The 19242-nt window shown below is 38.7% G+C and overlaps 1 non-coding gene across 1 annotated transcript; it reads right to left on the bottom strand.

Moving 5' to 3' along the window:
* Positions 1–17248: 17248 nt before the first annotated feature.
* Positions 17249–17355, bottom strand: LOC121210246 (small nucleolar RNA R71). Its single transcript, XR_005905368.1, has one exon. It is a non-coding gene; the product is annotated as a small nucleolar RNA R71 (small nucleolar RNA).
* Positions 17356–19242: the final 1887 nt, after the last annotated feature.

Raw genomic sequence — 19242 nt, 5'->3', positions numbered from 1 at the left:
TCAGTGGCCTCCAACCAATATTCAACCATGTTAAGAGCCACACTAGCCACGCCCTTAAAGATATCAGACCCATTTGATCGAAGTCGCTCAGGAATTGACCCTCAAATTCCCATGTCATTATTGGGCCCTGCGACCCTTTCCAAAACCCTCAGCATTGCTTGTGACAATGCATCATTCCCCATGACCCAATCATACTGTCCAGTCTCAGCCACGGGTGAGGCCGGCGCATCTTCTACTCCAACATTGGGCATATGGCCTGATGCCGATGATTCAGCCCTAACACCTCTGCGGCCTCGGCCACGGCCTCTTGCACCTCTTCTAGCACTCATTGTTGATTCAAGTATTATCTGGATTAGAAATTTTATGAAGTTTTAATTAGTTTCAATAATTAAGCCGATGTTTTATGAAAATATTAAAAAGAAAGTTGTTTTCGTAAATCCTCTTCAGTTTCAAGGTCCTACGGGCTTCAGTTTCACTCCAACTAAAAGCCTTAGTATAATCATCTAAAGTAGCCCACTAACTATCTACAATATATCAAATTAAACAAGCTTAATAATAAAAGAACTTACTTGGTTCGACGTCAGAGACTCAGTGTGCCGTACAGTAAGAACATTTTTCTAAAACATTGTGATCCAATACTTTTTAAAAAAAAAAACAAACCCAAATATTAAGGCCCATTTCACAATCTGAGTTTTGCAACTTAACTCTGATACCACTAAATGAACACCCCAAACCCGGCCCAGACGTTATGGCCAAATCCAGCGTGTCACATTGAAGTGTTTTATCAGATACCTTATTTTCATTGAAAACCCTTCTTTGAAATAAAAACGTTGAGTAAAATCCCAGCTTGTATTTGCTGCTTTCAAAGAGAGGTGTATTTAAAAAAAAACTATTCCTTCTTGTATGATAATAATTACTTTGTAAAATCTCTTTTCAGTTGCGGAAGCTTTATTTAAGATAGATGATCTATGAAAACTTGTCATTTAATAATCGAGTTGTGGAAACGTAGTATTTAAAAACAGTTATGGTTTTAAGAAAACCATGTTCTACTTATAGCAAATATAAAGCATAATAATAAATATAATCCTAATTTGAATAATAACCAGAGGAAAGGCCTTATTACATGCCGGATTGAAATAACTTTAAATACTAGAAATTATAGGCTTAAGAGAAGAAGTCCAAGTTGTCTTGCTAGCTGGCCACCTCGGAGTCCCTCCAACCGTCCAACCACCTACTGAGGATCACCTGAGAAAAATAAAAGAGGGGGTTGAGTTTTCGAAAACTCAGCGTATACAACCCTCAGAAAATAGAAAAGCACGCAATAGCAAGTATTTTTGGGCCTGGCCCCAATTCAATATCAGAACAGATGTAAAGCAACCAAATATGCATGAATCCCACCCATCCAACCGCTACACACTATCTCCATCCCCCGATACACACCATCTGGGGAGATAAATATCGACCCACCTATCCAATACACTCCAATGGTAGCCCAGTTGCGGTACTACCTTCATTAGAGCAAGCTGCTAATCAAATATTGGGCTTAGTAGCCATCGCTGGATCCACGGTGGTCAAGCAACCATGCGATCCTCATATACTTCCTCCGTTCCATAATTCCCAACCCATATGCAACCTAAACAGAATAGCATATGAATGCAGCAGGTATACATGTATCATCCATAAATCTTACATTCCACACATAGGGGTATTTTAGTCATTTCCTCCCTTGGGGGTATTTTTGGTAATTTCTCTTTATTATGGGTTTATTACTTACCTTGGCCTGTTAACAAGTCCTCGTTGGCTAAAGAGAACAGATACTATGCACCAGGTAGGATTCCAGAGAAGAGGAGGTGAGTCATTAAGACCGCTTAAGTACCAAGCTCTCCCTAGATCCAATCCTAGACATGGATATACCCATTGCCACACCTTAACCTTATGACTCGTCCACGGTCGCAATTAATTAATTATTTAAGTTTTATGCCTGATTGAGTAGTTACCAAAAACTGGGTCCACAACCCCGTTCTATATACTAATAGATCCATACTTATTCATTTGGCCCCTTCAGGCCGAATCTCATTCATATGGCCTATCGGGCCCAATCACATTCATATGGCCCATCAGGCCTAGTCACTTTCATATGGCCCGTCAAGCCCAATCACATTCATATTCATGCAATCATATGATTTTTCATCACATAGTATCAATTTGCCAATTTTGCCTACTATGAGCCCTACAGTCATCGGCCCATTTAGCCCATTCTAGCCCGGTTGGCCAATACACGGCCCAAGTCCATGGAATCACTCATGGGGCCTCTGATAACCTATCGGTTTTCCCGCTTACAAGTGTTCGCGCACTAGCAAGACTATTGTAGCCAAACTTCTGGCTTTTTGGCATTTTGGCTTTTTGGCATTTCAAGATTTGCCGGTCTACTGTGTATGTGCAGTGTATGTACACACCTAGTACTAAACGTGTTGCGATCTCCTTAGCCACAAGCCTACAAACAATATCACTCAATGATTAACACAAACTTATCAAATACGATCACCAAAAGCCGAAAATCTCACCTTTGCCTTACCTTGAATGACAAGCCTTACAGACCTTCCTTGATCACTAATCACGAGTATTCCTTAAATCTGCATCAATCTTAATCATTAAGAAATTACCAACAAGTAAGTCACTCTTAAAACATCCATGACCATTCGGTCAACCTTAACCAATAAAAGAGGAACATTTACCTAAACCCCAAAATGCCTAAGGAGCAATTCGGCAGAGATTTGAAATTCGAGATTCGATACCAATCCTCTACCAAACCGATTTAAAAAGAGTGAGGGAGAGAAGAAATCAGTAGCAGAAAAACTGACTGAAAGAGCAAATCAGTTACACAAGAATCGATCGGCCAAAGTTGAAGAAAAAGTGGTGGCACAACAGGATTTTGGCCAAAGGATATTTGGCTTTAGAGAAAGTAACTAAGAGCGAGAAAGAAAAGAGTTTGATAAGAAAGGAAGGGAAGAAATTGTCACAAACTAAAAGAGAAAGAATAAGGGATTTCAGCTTTTAGATAATTGAAGAGAAAAGTGTTTTCGGTAAAAAGAAAGGAAGAATTCGGCAATAGCCTTGAATTCCCAAAATCAGCACCTATATATACTATAGCCGAATTTACCTATCCTTAAATTCCCAATTCATGTAACAGCCCTAATTCGACCCTAGTCGGAATGTGGTTTCGGGACCACAAAACCGAGTCATAAAATTTAGTTAAAATTTTATTTGCATATCTTATATGTGTGATAGTACTTGTACAAAAATTTGATGTTTTAATTTTATATTAGGAATGTGAATTTTGCTTGAAAGGATCTAGTTGAAAGACTTGGAAAATTATGATAGGTAAATAAGTAAGGACCAAATAGTATTAAAGTGGGAAAGTGTTGTCCTTGCATGTCAAATTAGCCAAACTAAAGCATAGTGGCTGGCCATGCTATGGGTGGAAACATGTCTCCAACATGTTATGCTAGTGATGTATGTTAAGAAAAATAAAATAATGAGCATGGTGATTAAATAATGAAGGGAAGGGTGATGAAAAAAAAATAACATGGTCTCATCCATACCCCCTTGTTGCCGTGAATTGAAGAAAGAAAACAAAAAAAAAAGTGTTCATTCTTGAACATCTTTGGCCGAATAGAGGAAGGAAAGGAAGGGGAAAAGCTTGAGAAAATCGGCTATGGTGGTTTGCTAGACTAAGGTATGTTTGATGTTGTCCTTGAGATGCATGCATGTTTTAGTAATTGACTTGAGTTCTAAATAGCCCATGTTCAAATCTTGAATCTTGTTGGTAACATGAGCAATCGGTCATGAGAAAGTGTTCAAGAAATGGTTGTTGTTCATGTTATTTGGATGAGAAATGGTGAGTTTTGTTGTTTCATGTTAAAGTTAGGTGAATGATGATAGAGGAGTATTTGAACTATAAAAAGAATCGGCTACCTTGTTATGAGCTAGGGCCGAATGTGAGTTTGGTTGTGTTTGAATATTACATGCTTGGTAGAATGGTGGATGAAGGTGCCGAATGTATGTTGGATTGATAGAGTCTCCAAATTGATTTTATGTGTGTATGCATGACCGAATATACGTGGTCACATGAGTAAGGAAATGAGTTATTTGATATGTGGTAAAAGTTAAGTACTAAATCGAAGGTTGCTAAAATTGCCATTTCTTTAGCCGAATATGTGTTTGATCAATGAAGGAATTGTTGAAGAATATAGGTGAACTTGGTGAGAGTATTCGGCTTAGTGTATAAATGATATAAAGATTTTAGGAAATTGTTTTGGTTAGGTGTATGTATGATTAAGTATATTCGGCAATATACTTAAAGTGGGTACATGATATTACATTATAATTATTGAGCTTAAGTATATGGATATGTGTATATGTGGTCATATAATGACATTTTGGTTTGAAAATTTAATGATATGTGATTGCCGAATGTGATAAATAAATTCATGTTATTGGGTTAAATATTGAATACTCTTATTTGTATTATTTAAGCTCAAGAACCTAAAGGAGAGGCGTCCAACAAGGGGAAATCGAAGGTCATCGAGTAGCCGACTCGGAATTATTTTACCCAACATAAAGTAAGTCATTAAGCATATAGTTGGTATTAATTCAAATGGTCATAACGTTTATGTAATGATGCTGAATGGAATGAATAAATATATATATATGCATGTACGTTTGTGGTGATGAAAGTGTTGAATGAAAAGAAAAGAGGTGAGATGTATTGAGTTGTTGATCTTGGCACTAAATGTGCGGGTATAAACATTTATGACCATGAGATTGGCGCTAAGTGTGCGGGTTTAAATTGTGCAGCACTAAGTGTGCGAATTGAATATGTAGCACTAAGTGTGCGAGTTTGACTATGTAGCACTAAGTGTGCGAGTTGACTATGTAGCACTAAGTGTGCGAGTATGATTATGTAGCACTAAGTGTGCGAGTTGATTATATAGCACTGAGTGTGCGGACTTAATATGTTCTTGAATCATTATGGACACTAAGTGTGCGACACTATTGAGTCGATCACGGACAGCGGATCGGGTAAGTATCTTGAGCTCATGGCTAATAGGTGCTATGTCTATATTTGGAGTTGAGCTTGGTAAGTTTGAACCCATGTGACGAATATACTTGAAGTCACGTACATAAGATTTATCGTGAAATGGGTGAAAGGCCGTTTAGTTGTATGATTGTAACGAAAATAAAATGATTTATGAAAATGCCTCGAATATCCTATTGATGAGTATATGGAATGTGAATGCATGATTTGGTATGAGATTGAACCGATAGGTCGGAGGAACTATGGTATGGTTCGGTATGGATGGAGTAACTAGCCTCGTTCCATTTTGTTTCCTCTTGTGATAATGTTATTAATGGATGGTAGTGTATTGCTTATGACTTACTGAGTTATAAACTCACTCGGTGTTTCCTTGTCACCCATACTAGGTTTCTTGGACTCGTCTCTTTTTGCATGGTCGGGCCGTCATCGAAGTCATCACACCGGATAGCAAGTTTTGGTACTTTCTTCTTAGTTGGCTTAGGAGAACATTTCGGCATGTATAGGCTATTATGTTGTGTTTGAACTTTGGTATGTAACCTTTTAGCCATGCGAAAATGGCATAAATGTTCGGTTGGGTTTGGATTCATACGTTAGGTCGCAAATCTTGATAATTCGACCTTTTTATGCCATACGTCATGGTTGATTATTTTGGTGTTAAAATTCATGATATGGCAATAGTGTAGTAGGGGGAAGTTTGACAATGATTAGCATTTGGCATGGTTAGTCATGATCATAATTTGTGATATGCATGATGAATTATTAGTTAGATCAAGGAGTAAACACGAAGTGGGCATAGTTGCTTTCGTAACAGATGCTGGCAGCAGCAGTGACATGAGATTGAAAAATCACTAAAAATAGTAGGAGTGGAATTAATTGATGAATAAATTATGTAATCGAAGTTCGATGAGTCTATCTTCATATAGAAGTAACGAAAGGATCATATGGACAGTATGTTAAGAGATAATCAGGTTCTCGTGGGACAGGGCCAGAACGGTTTCTGGATTCCCTGCTCCGACTTTGGAAATTCATTATAAATTAACCAGAGATAATTAGGAGTCATACCATATATGTATAGATTCCTCTCTGAGTCTAGTTTCTATAGAAACAAACGGCATCAGTATGGAAGTTCTGTACAGGGAGATATCCAGGTCGTAATGCACAAAGGTTAGTGTAGTCGACCCCAGTAACATGGGAGACTTTGACTAATAAACTGTACTAATTGGCCCGACCAAAAATTCTAGAAAAAAATATGTAGATGGGAATATGAGTCTAGTTTCAGGGAAAATTCACGGAACTGGATTTTGAGTTCCAGAGCTCAAGATATGATTTTTAAAGCGACTAGTATGCAGATTGACAGCTTGTCTGAAAAAATTTTAATAAGTGGTTTGAAGTCTGTTAACACCTCGTGTTCAACTCCGGCGACGGCCTCGGGTTCGGGGTGTTACATTTGATTGGTATCAGAGCTATGGTTTAGTCGGTTCTAGGACTACCATAGCACGTATGAGTCTAGCTATACATGCCTTAATGTTAATGTTTAAATGTGTGATGACTTCTGACGGTTAAAATGTTTTTGTTTTGATTAGTAAATGGACCCCAGTGTAGAAGGAACCTTAGCGGATGACGTTGAGAGCGTAGCGGCTGCTCCTGCACAAGGGACGCCGCCTGTTGAACCTTAGTCATCTGCGTATAATCAAGGTGAGGGGGCTAAACAAGCCTTCTTTACCATGATGAATGAATGGGTCGCGCAGTATGCCCGAACCAATCCGGCAGTCCAACAATTCCCGAATTTGAATAATCCACCCCCGGAGCCAGTAATGCCATCAGTTACTGATCCTGTGAGGCTGAGTAAGCCACCTGTAGACTTGATTAGGAAGCGCGGGGCTGAGGAGTTCAGGGCCATAGTTACTGATGATGCTGAAAGGGCCGAGTTCTGGCTTGATAACACCATTCGGGTGTTTGATGAACTGTCATGCACACCCGATGAATGTCTAAAGTGTGCTATATCCTTGTTGCGGGACTCAGCCTACTATTGGTGGAGGACCCTGATTTCCATAGTCCCAAACGAACGAGTAACTTGGGACTTCTTTCAGACGGAATTTCGAAAGAAATATATTAGTCAACGGTTCATTGATCAAAAGCGTAAGGAATTCTTGGAACTCAAGCAAGGCCGTATGACAGTATCTGAATACGAACATGAATTCGTAAGACTCAGTAGGTATGCCCGGGAGTGTGTAGCTGATGAGGTTGCTATGTGCAAAAGATTCGAAGAAGGATTGAATGAAGATTTAAAGCTACTAATGGGTATTTTGGAAATAAAAGAATTCGTAACACTAGTCGAACGAGCCTGCAAGGCGGAAGAACTTGGAAAGGAGAAGAAGAAGGCTGAATTTGAAGCTAGAGACTATCGTAAAAGATCGACGGGTAAAGCTCCATTCTCAGCCGTAAAGAAGTTCAGGGAGGACACTAATAAGTCGAGGACGACTGCGGGAATTTGCATCAGAGCAAGACCATCGACGGACTCCCGAGCTACTTCGGTAGCTAGTGTGGGCAATAATCGTCTAGAGAAACCTGAATGTCCCCAATGCGGAAGACGACACCTAGGTGAATGTTGGGGTAAGTCTATTAACAGGGCCTGTTACGGATGCGGTTCGAAGGACCACTTCATTAGAGATTGCACGGAGCTTGATGAGAAGAATAAGATTCAAGGTGCAAGACCTAGTGGAGTGACAACTAGAGGTAGACCACCGAGAATTTTGGGAGGTAGGGGTGGTAGTCAGAGAGGGGCCTCTGATACGGCTGTTCGAGCCGAGAACCGTACTCTTGCTAGAGCTTATGCCATCCGCGCACGAGAGGAGGCATCCTCCCCTGACGTCATCACTGGTACCTTCACTCTCTTTGATACTAATGTGATTGCATTGATTGACCCTGGCTCTACTCATTCATATGTATGCGAAACCTTAGCATCCAGTAAGACTCTACCTGTTGAGTCTACTGAGTTCGTAATTCGAGTGTCAAACCCTTTGGGTCAATGCGTATTTGTTGATAAAGTGTGTAAGAGATGCCCTCTAATAATCTGAGAATCCTGTTTTCTGGCCGATTTGATGCTTTTGCCGTTTGACGAATTTGATGTTATTCTTGGTTTGGATTGGTTGACCGCGCATGATGCGGTTGTGAATTGCAAAAGCAAGACTATTGATTTGAGGTGCGCAAATAATGAGATAATCCGAGTTGAGTCTGCGGACTTAAGGGGGTTGCCAGCTGTAATATCAGCAATGTTGGCCCAGAAATATGTGAGAAAAGGGTGTGAAGCATACCTTGCGTATGTACTTGATGACAAAGAGTTAGAAAAGAAACCCGAATCTGTGCCGGTGATTTGTGAATACCCGGATGTTTTTCCTGAAGGATTACCGGGTTTACCACCTGTTCGGGAGGTAGAGTTTGGTATTGAGCTTGTACCTGGGACAACACCGATTTCGATAGCTCCGTATCGTATGGCACCAACCGAGTTAAAAGAGTTAAAAGCTTAGTTGCAAGAATTGACGGATAGAGGTTTTGCTCGACCAAGTTTCTCACCTTGGGGTGCACCAGTATTGTTCGTGAAAAAGAAGGACGGAACCATGAGGTTGTGCATTGACTATCGTCAATTGAATAAAGTGACGATAAAGAACAAATATCCGTTGCCGCGCATCGATGATTTGTTCAACCAACTGGAGGGAGCCTCAGTGTTCTCAAAAATAGATTTGAGATCGGGCTATTATCAGTTGCGAATTCGAGATTCGGACATACCCAAAACTGCTTTCAGAACGAGGTACGGTCACTACGAGTTCTTAGTGATGCCGTTTGGGCTCACTAATGCCCCTGCAGTATTTATGGATTTGATGAATCAGATCTTCAGACCATATTTGGATCGGTTCGTAGTTGTGTTCATTGATGACATCTTGGTCTATTCAAGAGATGAGATCGAACATGCTGAACACTTGAGATTAATGTTGCAAGTTTTGCGGGATAAGCAGTTATATGCTAAGTTCAGTAAGTGTGAGTTCTGGTTAAGAGAGGTTAGCTTCTTGGGTCATGTGGTATCCGCATCGGGTATTCGAGTTGACCCGAGCAAAATTTCAGCCATACTTAACTGGAAGCCTCCGAGAAATGTTACCGAAGTTCAGAGCTTCCTAGGGCTCGCCGGTTATTACCGACGATTTGTCAAAGGTTTCTCGATGATAGCCACACCAATGACGAAGCTACTTCAAAAGGATGTTAAGTTCGAATGGACGGAGAAATGTCAGAAAAGTTTCGATCAACTGAAAACTCATTTGACTGAAGCACCAATTTTAGTGCAACCCGAATCAGGCAAAGAGTTTGTCATTTATAGTGACGCATCCCTACTTGGGTTGGGTTGCGTGTTGATGCAAGAAGGTCGAGTTGTGGCCTATGCGTCGAGACAATTGAAGCCACACGAGAGAAATTATCCGACCCAAGACCTCGAACTAGCTGCCATCGTATTTGCTTTAAAAATATGGTAACATTATTTATTTGGTGAGAAGTGCCATGTATTTTCGGATCACAAAAGTCTCAAATATTTGATGACTCAGCGAGACTTGAATCTGCGACAAAGACGTCGGCTTGAATTGTTGAAAGATTACGAGCTTGTCATTGATTACCACCCAGGAAAGGCTAATGTGGTTGCGGACGCCTTAAGCCAGAAATCATTGTTTGCTTTACGAGCGATGAATGTGTACTTGTCTGTTCTACCCGACAATGTGTTAGTAGCTGAATTAAAAGCCAAACCATTGTTGATTCATCAAATTCGTGAAGCCCAGAAAGTTGATGATGAATTGGTGGCAAAACGGGCTGAGTGTGTTCTGAACAAGGAATCGGAGTTTTGAATGGATGATGATGATTGTTTGAGGTTTAGAAGTCGTTTGTGTGTTCCAAGGAATTCGGAACTTATTTCGATGATTTTGAATGAGGCTCATAGTGGCCGAATGTCTATCTACCCGGGTAGTACTAAAATGTACAACGATCTGAAACGTCTGTTTTGGTGGCATGGTATGAAACGAGACATCTCTGACTTTGTTTCGAGATGCTTAATATGTCAACAAGTGAAAGCAGAACATCAAGTGCCTTCAGGATTACTTCAGCCGATCATGATACCCAAGTGGAAATGGGATCGAGTCACAATGGACTTTGTGTCCGGGCTGCCATTGTCAGCAAGTAAGAAGGATGCGATTTGGGTTGTTGTCGATCGACTGACTAAGTCAGCTCACTTTATCCCCGTGCGTACGGATTTTTCATTGGATAAACTAGCTGAATTGTACGTTTCTCAGATTGCGAGATTACATGGAGTACCTATTTCTATTGTGTCAGATAGAGACCCAAGATTTACATCGCGATTTTGGAAGAAATTGCAAGAAGCTTTGGGTACCAAGCTGCATTTTAGCACTGCTTTTCACCCCCAAACCGATGGTCAATCTGAACGAACAATTCAGATACTCGAGGATATGTTGAGATGTTGCGTCTTAGAGTTCTGTGGTTCATGGGAAAGATATTTGCCTTTGATTGAATTTGCTTATAACAATAGCTTTCAATCAAGCATTAAGATGGCACCTTACGAGGCTTTATACGGTCGCAAGTGCCGTGCCCCATTATTTGGGACTGAACTTAGTGAAAGTAAAATCTTTAGGGTTGATTTGATTAAGGATGCCGAGCAGAAAGTCCGAGTAATTCGCGAAAGTTTGAAAGCCGCTTCGGATCGTCAAAAAGTCGTATGCGGATTTGAAAAGAAAAGACATTGAATATCAGGTTGGAGATAAAGTATTTCTCAAAGTTTCACCCTGGAAGAAGGTGCTTAGATTTGGTCGTAAGGGCAAATTGAGTCCGAGATTCATCGGCCCGTACGAAGTACCCGAACGAGTTGGACCAGTTGTATACCGATTAATTTTGCCCCCTGAGCTTGAAAAGATTCACGACGTCTTTCATGTTTCGATGCTTCGACGCTATCGATCTGATCCATCACACATAATTAGCCCATCAAAGGTTGAAATTCAAGCCGATATGAGTTATGAAGAAGAACCGATACGTATCCTAGCTCGTGAAGTGAAGGAGTTGCGAAACAAAAGGGTTCCGTTAGTGAAGGTGTTATGGCTCAAACATGGGATCGAGGAAGCTACTTGGGAAACCGAGAGCTCGATGAAAGAACGATACCCAAACCTATTTACTGGTAAGATTTTCAGGGACGAAAATTTCTTAAGTGGGGGAGAGTTGTAACAGCCCTAATTCGACCCTAGTCGGAATGTGGTTTCGGGACCACAAAACCGAGTCATAAAATTTAGTTAAAATTTTATTTGCATATCTTATATGTGTGATAGTACTTGTACAAAAATTTGATGTTTTAATTTTATATTAGGAATGTGAATTTTGCTTGAAAGGATCTAGTTGAAAGACCTGGAAAATTATGATAGGTAAATAAGTAAGGACCAAATAGTATTAAAGTGGGAAAGTGTTGTCCTTGCATGTCAAATTAGCCAAACTAAAGCATAGTGGCCGGCCATGCTATGGGTGGAAACATGTCTCCAACATGTTATGCTAGTGATGTATGTTAAGAAAAATAAAATAATGAGCATGGTGATTAAATAATGAAGGGAAGGGTGATGAAAAAAAAAATATGGTCTCATCCATACCCCCTTGTTGCCGTGAATTGAAGAAAGAAAACAAAAAAAAAGTGTTCATTCTTGAACATCTTTGGCCGAATAGAGGAAGGAAAGGAAGGGGAAAAGCTTGAGAAAATCGGCTATGGTGGTTTGCTAGACTAAGGTATGTTTGATGTTGTCCTTGAGATGCATGCATGTTTTAATAATTGACTTGAGTTCTAAATAGCCCATGTTCAAATCTTGAATCTTGTTGGTAACATGAGCAATCGGTCATGAGAAAGTGTTCAAGAAATGGTTGTTGTTCATGTTATTTGGATGAGAAATGGTGAGTTTTGTTGTTTCATGTTAAAGTTAGGTGAATGATGATAGAGGAGTGTTTGAACTATAAAAAGAATCGGCTACCTTGTTATGAGCTAGGGCCGAGTGTGAGTTTGGTTGTGTTTGAATATTACATGCTTGGTAGAATGGTGGATGAAGGTGCCGAATGTATGTTGGATTGATAGAGTCTCCAAATTGATTTTATGTGTGTATGCATGACCGAATATACGTGGTCACATGAGTAAGGAAATGAGTTATTTGATATGTGGTAAAAGTTAAGTACTAAATCGAAGGTTGCTAAAATTGCCATTTCTTTAGCCGAATATGTGTTTGATCAATGAAGGAATTGTTGAAGAATATAGGTGAACTTGGTGAGAGTATTCGGCTTAGTGTATAAATGATATAAAGATTTTAGGAAATTGTTTTGGTTAGGTGTATGTATGATTAAGTATATTCGGCAATATACTTAAAGTGGGTACATGATATTACATTATAATTATTGAGCTTAAGTATATGGATATGTGTATATGTGGTCATATAATGACATTTTGGTTTGAAAATTTAATGATATGTGATTGCCGAATGTGATAAATAAATTCATGTTATTGGGTTAAATATTGAATACTCTTATTTGTATTATTTAAGCTCAAGAACCTAAAGGAAAGGCGTCCAACAAGGGGAAATCGAAGGTCATCGAGTAGCCGACTCGGAATTATTTTACCCAACATAAAGTAAGTCATTAAGCATATAGTTGGTATTAATTCAAATGGTCATAACGTTTATGTAATGATGCTGAATGGAATGAATAAATATATATATATGCATGTACGTATGTGGTGATGAAAGTGTTGAATGAAAAGAAAAGAGGTGAGATGTATTGAGTTGTTGATCTTGGCACTAAATGTGCGGGTATAAACATTTATGACCATGAGATTGGCGCTAAGTGTGCGGGTTTAAATTGTGCAGCACTAAGTGTGCGAATTGAATATGTAGCACTAAGTGTGCGAGTTTGACTATGTAGCACTAAGTGTGCGAGTTGACTATGTAGCACTAAGTGTGCGAGTATGATTATGTAGCACTAAGTGTGCGAGTTGATTATATAGCACTGAGTGTGCGGACTTAATATGTTCTTGAATCATTATGGACACTAAGTGTGCGACACTATTGAGTCGATCACGGACAGCGGATCGGGTAAGTATCTTGAGCTAATGGCTAATAGGTGCTATGTCTATATTTGGAGTTGAGCTTGGTAAGTTTGAACCCATGTGACGAATATACTTGAAGTCACGTACATAAGATTTATCGTGGAATGGGTGAAAGGCCGTTTAGTTGTATGATTGTAACGAAAATAAAATGATTTATGAAAATGCCTCGAATATCCTATTGATGAGTATATGGAATGTGAATGCATGATTTGGTATGAGATTGAACCGATAGGTCGGAGGAACTATGGTATGGTTCGGTATGGATGGAGTAACTAGCCTCGTTCCATTTTGTTTCCTCTTGTGATAATGTTATTAATGGATGGTAGTGTATTGCTTATGACTTACTGAGTTATAAACTCACTCGGTGTTTCCTTGTCACCCATACTAGGTTTCTTGGACTCGTCTCTTTTTGCGTGGTCGGGCCGTCATCGAAGTCATCACACCGGATAGCAAGTTTTGGTACTTTCTTCTTAGTTGGCTTAGGAGAACATTTCGGCATGTATAGGCTATTATGTTGTGTTTGAACTTTGGTATGTAACCTTTTAGCCATGCGAAAATGGCATAAATGTTCGGTTGGGTTTGGATTCATACGTTAGGTCGCAAATCTTGATAATTCGACCTTTTTATGCCATACGTCATGGTTGATTATTTTGGTGTTAAAATTCATGATATGGCAATAGTGTAGTAGGGGGAAGTTTGACAATGATTAGCCTTTGGCATGGTTAGTCATGATCATAATTTGTGATATGCATGATGAATTATTAGTTAGATCAAGGAGTAAACACGAAGTGGGCATAGTTGCTTTCGTAACAGATGCTGGCAGCAGCAGTGACATGAGATTGAAAAATCACTAAAAATAGTAGGAGTGGAATTAATTGATGAATAAATTATGTAATCGAATTTCGATGAGTCTATTTTCATATAGAAGTAACGAAAGGATCATATGGACAGTATGTTAAGAGATAATCAGGTTCTCGTGGGACAGGGCCAGAACGGTTTCTGGATTCCCTGCTCCGACTTTGGAAATTCATTATAAATTAACCAGAGATAATTAGGAGTCATACCATATATGTATAGATTCCTCTCTGAGTCTAGTTTCTATAGAAACAAACGGCATCAGTATGGAAGTTCTGTACAGGGAGATATCCAGGTCGTAATGCGCAAAGGTCAGTGTAGTCGACCCCAGTAACATGGGAGACTTTGACTAATAAACTGTACTAATTGGCCCGACCAAAAATTCTAGAAAAAAATATGTAGATGGGAATATGAGTCTAGTTTCAGGGAAAATTCACGGAACTGGATTTTGAGTTCCAGAGCTCAAGATATGATTTTTAAAGCGACTAGTACGCAGATTGACAGCTTGTCTGGAAAAATTTTAATAAGTGCTTTGAAGTCTGTTAACACCTCGTGTTCAACTCCGGCGACGGCCTCGGGTTCGGGGTGTTACAATTCAGCTCCACTTCTCTACCCCCTCATCTACTAACTTTTCTCCCTGATAACTCATTAATCCTTTCCTTAAATCTCTCCTCTGATCACTTCCTTCAGAGTTCAAATCCAAGGCCACTACTGGCCATTTACTGAGCAAAAATAAATCCTTTTTTTGAGCAAGGAGGGATTCAAACCCCAAACCCCCTTGTCATGCATGTGACGCCACCTCTAAGCCCCACATGTGATGCTACTTGCCACTCCAACACAAGGCTCCTTGTGTCCAGTTCCTCCTTCATTTATTTAAAACCCAAACTACTTGCCATCAAGGTTCTTTTAATTATTAAACTATAATTTCCTTCACCCCAAAGTTCGAAATCTAAACTTAACTAAGGCCTATTATCACATAAATAACACTTGACTAGGAAAATTAAGCACACCTTTATCAAAACCATCATATAAAGAAAGTTTAGGATTTTTGGGGCGTTACACTCCCCTTTCTTTCCCTTGTCTTATAGTGTCACCAAGCTAGCTCAAGGTTTAAAGATCGTCAGAGATGCAATCACACTATCAACAATTATTTTGGTACCAATGAATTCATCATTTTGAGTTATGGCATGCATAGGGGACTTGGTCATTTTGTTATATGTCATAATTGATTTGGCGAAACGTGTTGGCTTATATTGGTTAGTAATTTGTTTTGTATTAGGCCATTGGAAATGGGCTAATATTGGTTATAATTATAATCATATACTGATGCCTTTCATGAATGATGTGTTGATTTTTTGGTTGTGGATGTGGAAGTTTGGTTGTATACATATGCTTGGATTGGTGCTATGTTATGTTTTGTAGGTGTGAGCATTAAAGGGTGACAAAATGGCTTGGTAAATAGCCTCATTTTTGTCCACACAGGTAGACACACGGGTGTGTGTCTAGGCCGTGTGCGACACACGGCTTGCCCCACGAGCATGTGTTTAGGTCGTGAGTCCCTTACACCCTAAATTTTGCAAAACATAATGCCCAATATTGAGTACACGACCAGAGACACAGCCGTGTGTCTCAGCGACACGGGCGTGTGACTTGGTCGTGTATCTCCAATTTGTTTTTGGGTAACAAATAAAGAGTTACATGGGTTCAGGACACGTGCGTGTGTGACCACACGGCCTGACCACATGGGCGTGTCCCATATCCACACGGGCATGTGACCGTTGTTTAGTGAAAAATTTCCCAAGTTTTGTAAAACTTTTTAAAGTTCTTGGTTTAGTCCCTAACCACTTCCAAAGCATGTTTTAGGCCTCGTAGGCTTGTATTAGGGACATTATGATGAAATGTAAAAAGTTTTAATTTGGATGCAAATGTATAACTCAAAATTGTATGTTTGTTCGTGTGATAAGTTCGGTAATGCCTCGTACCTTATTCCAACATTGAATATGGGTAAAGGGTGTTACGAAGGCAGTCCATCTAGGCAATCACAAGATATTGCATCGCCGAAGTTGTGGGCTAGATATGCAAAAGTTATCTTCTGTAAGTTCTTCCTTTTATTCTTTATTTGTTTCTTTGTGATCTTAATTGATGAAAATGATGTTGAATATTATTTTGAATTTGGATGTTATTTACCAACCCATGAGTTAATCTCATAGGGTTGGGATTGCTTGATGAAACCTTTATTTCCTTTAATGGCTAAAGCCTAGATTAGTTTTAATTTACTATGTCATTCAATGGTATTTATGAATCTCATGCATATAATCTCTAAACATAGATAAATGTGCAACATGTTTATGAAATTAATCTAATATTAACAATGTTAGGTTAGTTAGATCAAAATTGAATGATATGAGCAAGTATTCGAATGAATACTTGTAGCAGTCTCTAGACATAGAGTAGCGTTTCATATGAAAAGAAGACAAAACAATGCTAGGTAATATGCTAAAGGCTTATAAACATATAACCCTTTAGGCAAGGTAACTTGAGGTCTTGCACTTGAAAGAAGCAGACCATTTTAGATCTTTTCCGAGCAATAGAATAAGATTGCTTTGTCCAAGGCGTTATTGGTTATTAAGGGTATATTCTCAGTAATCCCTACCTTACGATTCAATATTGTAGATCATTTTACCTTTGTTGTATTATCTCTATTTTCATATCCTTAGTTGTTACTTATTTACATATTATTCACGTAATTATTCTTGTAATTTTCACTGCATGCTTACTATTGTCTTGCCATATCATTTTCACTTATTTGATAGAATTTACATATTACACACATCAGTATTCCTTAATTATCTCTGCATTATTATTATTATTTTTGCCATAGCATTAAACACACTCCTTTATAATAACTTGAACAATTTATACCCAATCGATCCTTGTAGAGACGATCTCACTTGTCACTTTATTACTTGATTTGATGTGTACACTTGCACAATTCGCTTAGCATATTCACACGTGAAAATAAAACCTTTTCTTGGATAGAATTGTAGATACCAGGGTCTATCATGACATGGGATGAACTTGCTAGAAAGTTCTTACAGAAGTTCTTTCTAATTAGCAAAATAGTTCAACTAAGAAGAGAGATTGCAATTTTTAGACAGATGAAGAGAGAAAGTTACTATGAGGCATAGGAACATTTCAAAATGTTGATTCAAAAATGCTCGCACCATGGATTTCCGGAGTGGATGTGACTGTAGGTATTTTATAATGGGTTGGATGCAAATGCATGATCTGGATTAGATGGAGCAGCAAGAGGAGCCCTTATGAATAGAATGTACAAGGATGCAGACAAAATCATTGAGAATATGGCATTAAACTCCTATCAGTGGCCAATTGAACGATTCACATATGGTCAAAAACCCGCCACAGTAAGAGCTATCCAAGAGGATGACGAGTATCAACAATTAGTAGATAGAGTCAATAGTATCAAATCTACTTCAACACTGTTTATGCATGGGGGAGACAAACCTTTCTTCCACTATATCGACAATCCTATCGAGGATGTAAATTACATTGGGAATAGGGGTAGAAATGCTTATTCGAATACATATATTCCCGACTAGAGAGATCACCTGAATCTGAGATGGGAAGGGAATCAAGGAGCAAGTAATAATTCAAATCAGGCTAAAAACAATAATTACCAACCTTTTTATTTGAAAAAACCCAAGGATAGGGCCAACCAAATGACCAGACTGCATGTGGTCAACGTCTGGATAGAATTGGAGGAGAGATGTAGTCAATGAGAACAAATATCAAGCAGGTGTAGTTTGAGTGCACCAATTCAACAAGAATATTGACTAAACTCGAGGATAAAATATTGATGAGCATGATGGGTGACATCAAAATAAAAAATGGCACAGGTATTCCTAGCAACACGGAAGATAATCTACGAAGAGAAGGTAATGAGCACGTGAAAGTAATTCCGTTCCGATCGGACAAAGTACTGAGTAGCCCAGTAGCCACTACTCTGGAGACAATTGCAAAGAATAATGATGATCCTTAAGAGGTATCCTTAGAAGTAGAAGATGAGCCAGAATCAGAAGCAATCACACCGTAATAGAGACAAGGAAAGAAATAACTAAAGATTCTATCGATGCAAAAATCCCATTCACTTTAAGACTAGAGGAGAAACAAAAGCTGGATGATGATGAATTTGTAAGTTTCCTAAAACTATTTAAAACATTAAATGTTAACCTACCTTTAATTGAGTTAATTGAGAAGTTTCTCAAGTATTAAAGGAGAGGATGGCTAAGCATAATAAAATTAAGGAAGGACAATAAGTTAATTTAAATGATTCCTATAGCGTGATTATTTCAAGATAGGTACCTTGGAAATTGAAAATCCTGGGAGTTTCAATATACCTATAGAGATAGGGAATATTCATTTTAATAAAGCTCTATGTGATTTATGAGCTAGTATTAATTTGATGCCTCTATCAATTTTTGAAAAACTCAGGTTAGGGGATCTTAAAACTACTCAGGTAACATTACAGTTCATGAATAGGTCTTCTGTATATCTAAAAGGGGTATCGAAAGATGGGTTAGTTGAGGTATGAAGTTTCATTATCCTTGCAGATTTTGTGGTGCTTGATTTTGAAGAAGATCGTGAGATACTGATCTCATTAGGAATACCCTTTTTGGCTACATCTAGGACTACTGTTGATTTAGAAAAAAAAATGAATTAACCATAAAAATCAATGGTGAGTCAAATGTGGCCATCAACTCAGTGAAGAGGAAAGTTGAAAAAATTTAGGTCAACAATGTAAAAATGTATCTATTTCTAACATTCCTGGATCAAGGGACATGCTTCCCCTTATACGTACAGACAAGATAAATAGGTTCAAGGAAATAGACAAGTGGAAGAAGGTGGAATGGCACGATGGATGATAGACTAATACTGATAGAACGAGAAGATCGTCCATCTGTGAACTGACAATACTGGCAGATGAATTTGGCAGTAAAACTTAAAATTATTTGAATTGCTTAAATTTTTTCTAAGTTATTGTATATTTAACGAACCCCATAGTTTAGATCCTAACTTTTATTTTATACATGTTTATATT

This window comes from Gossypium hirsutum, chromosome A11, assembly GCF_007990345.1.
Source record: "Gossypium hirsutum isolate 1008001.06 chromosome A11, Gossypium_hirsutum_v2.1, whole genome shotgun sequence".
Taxonomy (NCBI): domain Eukaryota; kingdom Viridiplantae; phylum Streptophyta; class Magnoliopsida; order Malvales; family Malvaceae; genus Gossypium; species Gossypium hirsutum.
This window is presented reverse-complemented; position numbering and strand designations above follow the sequence as displayed.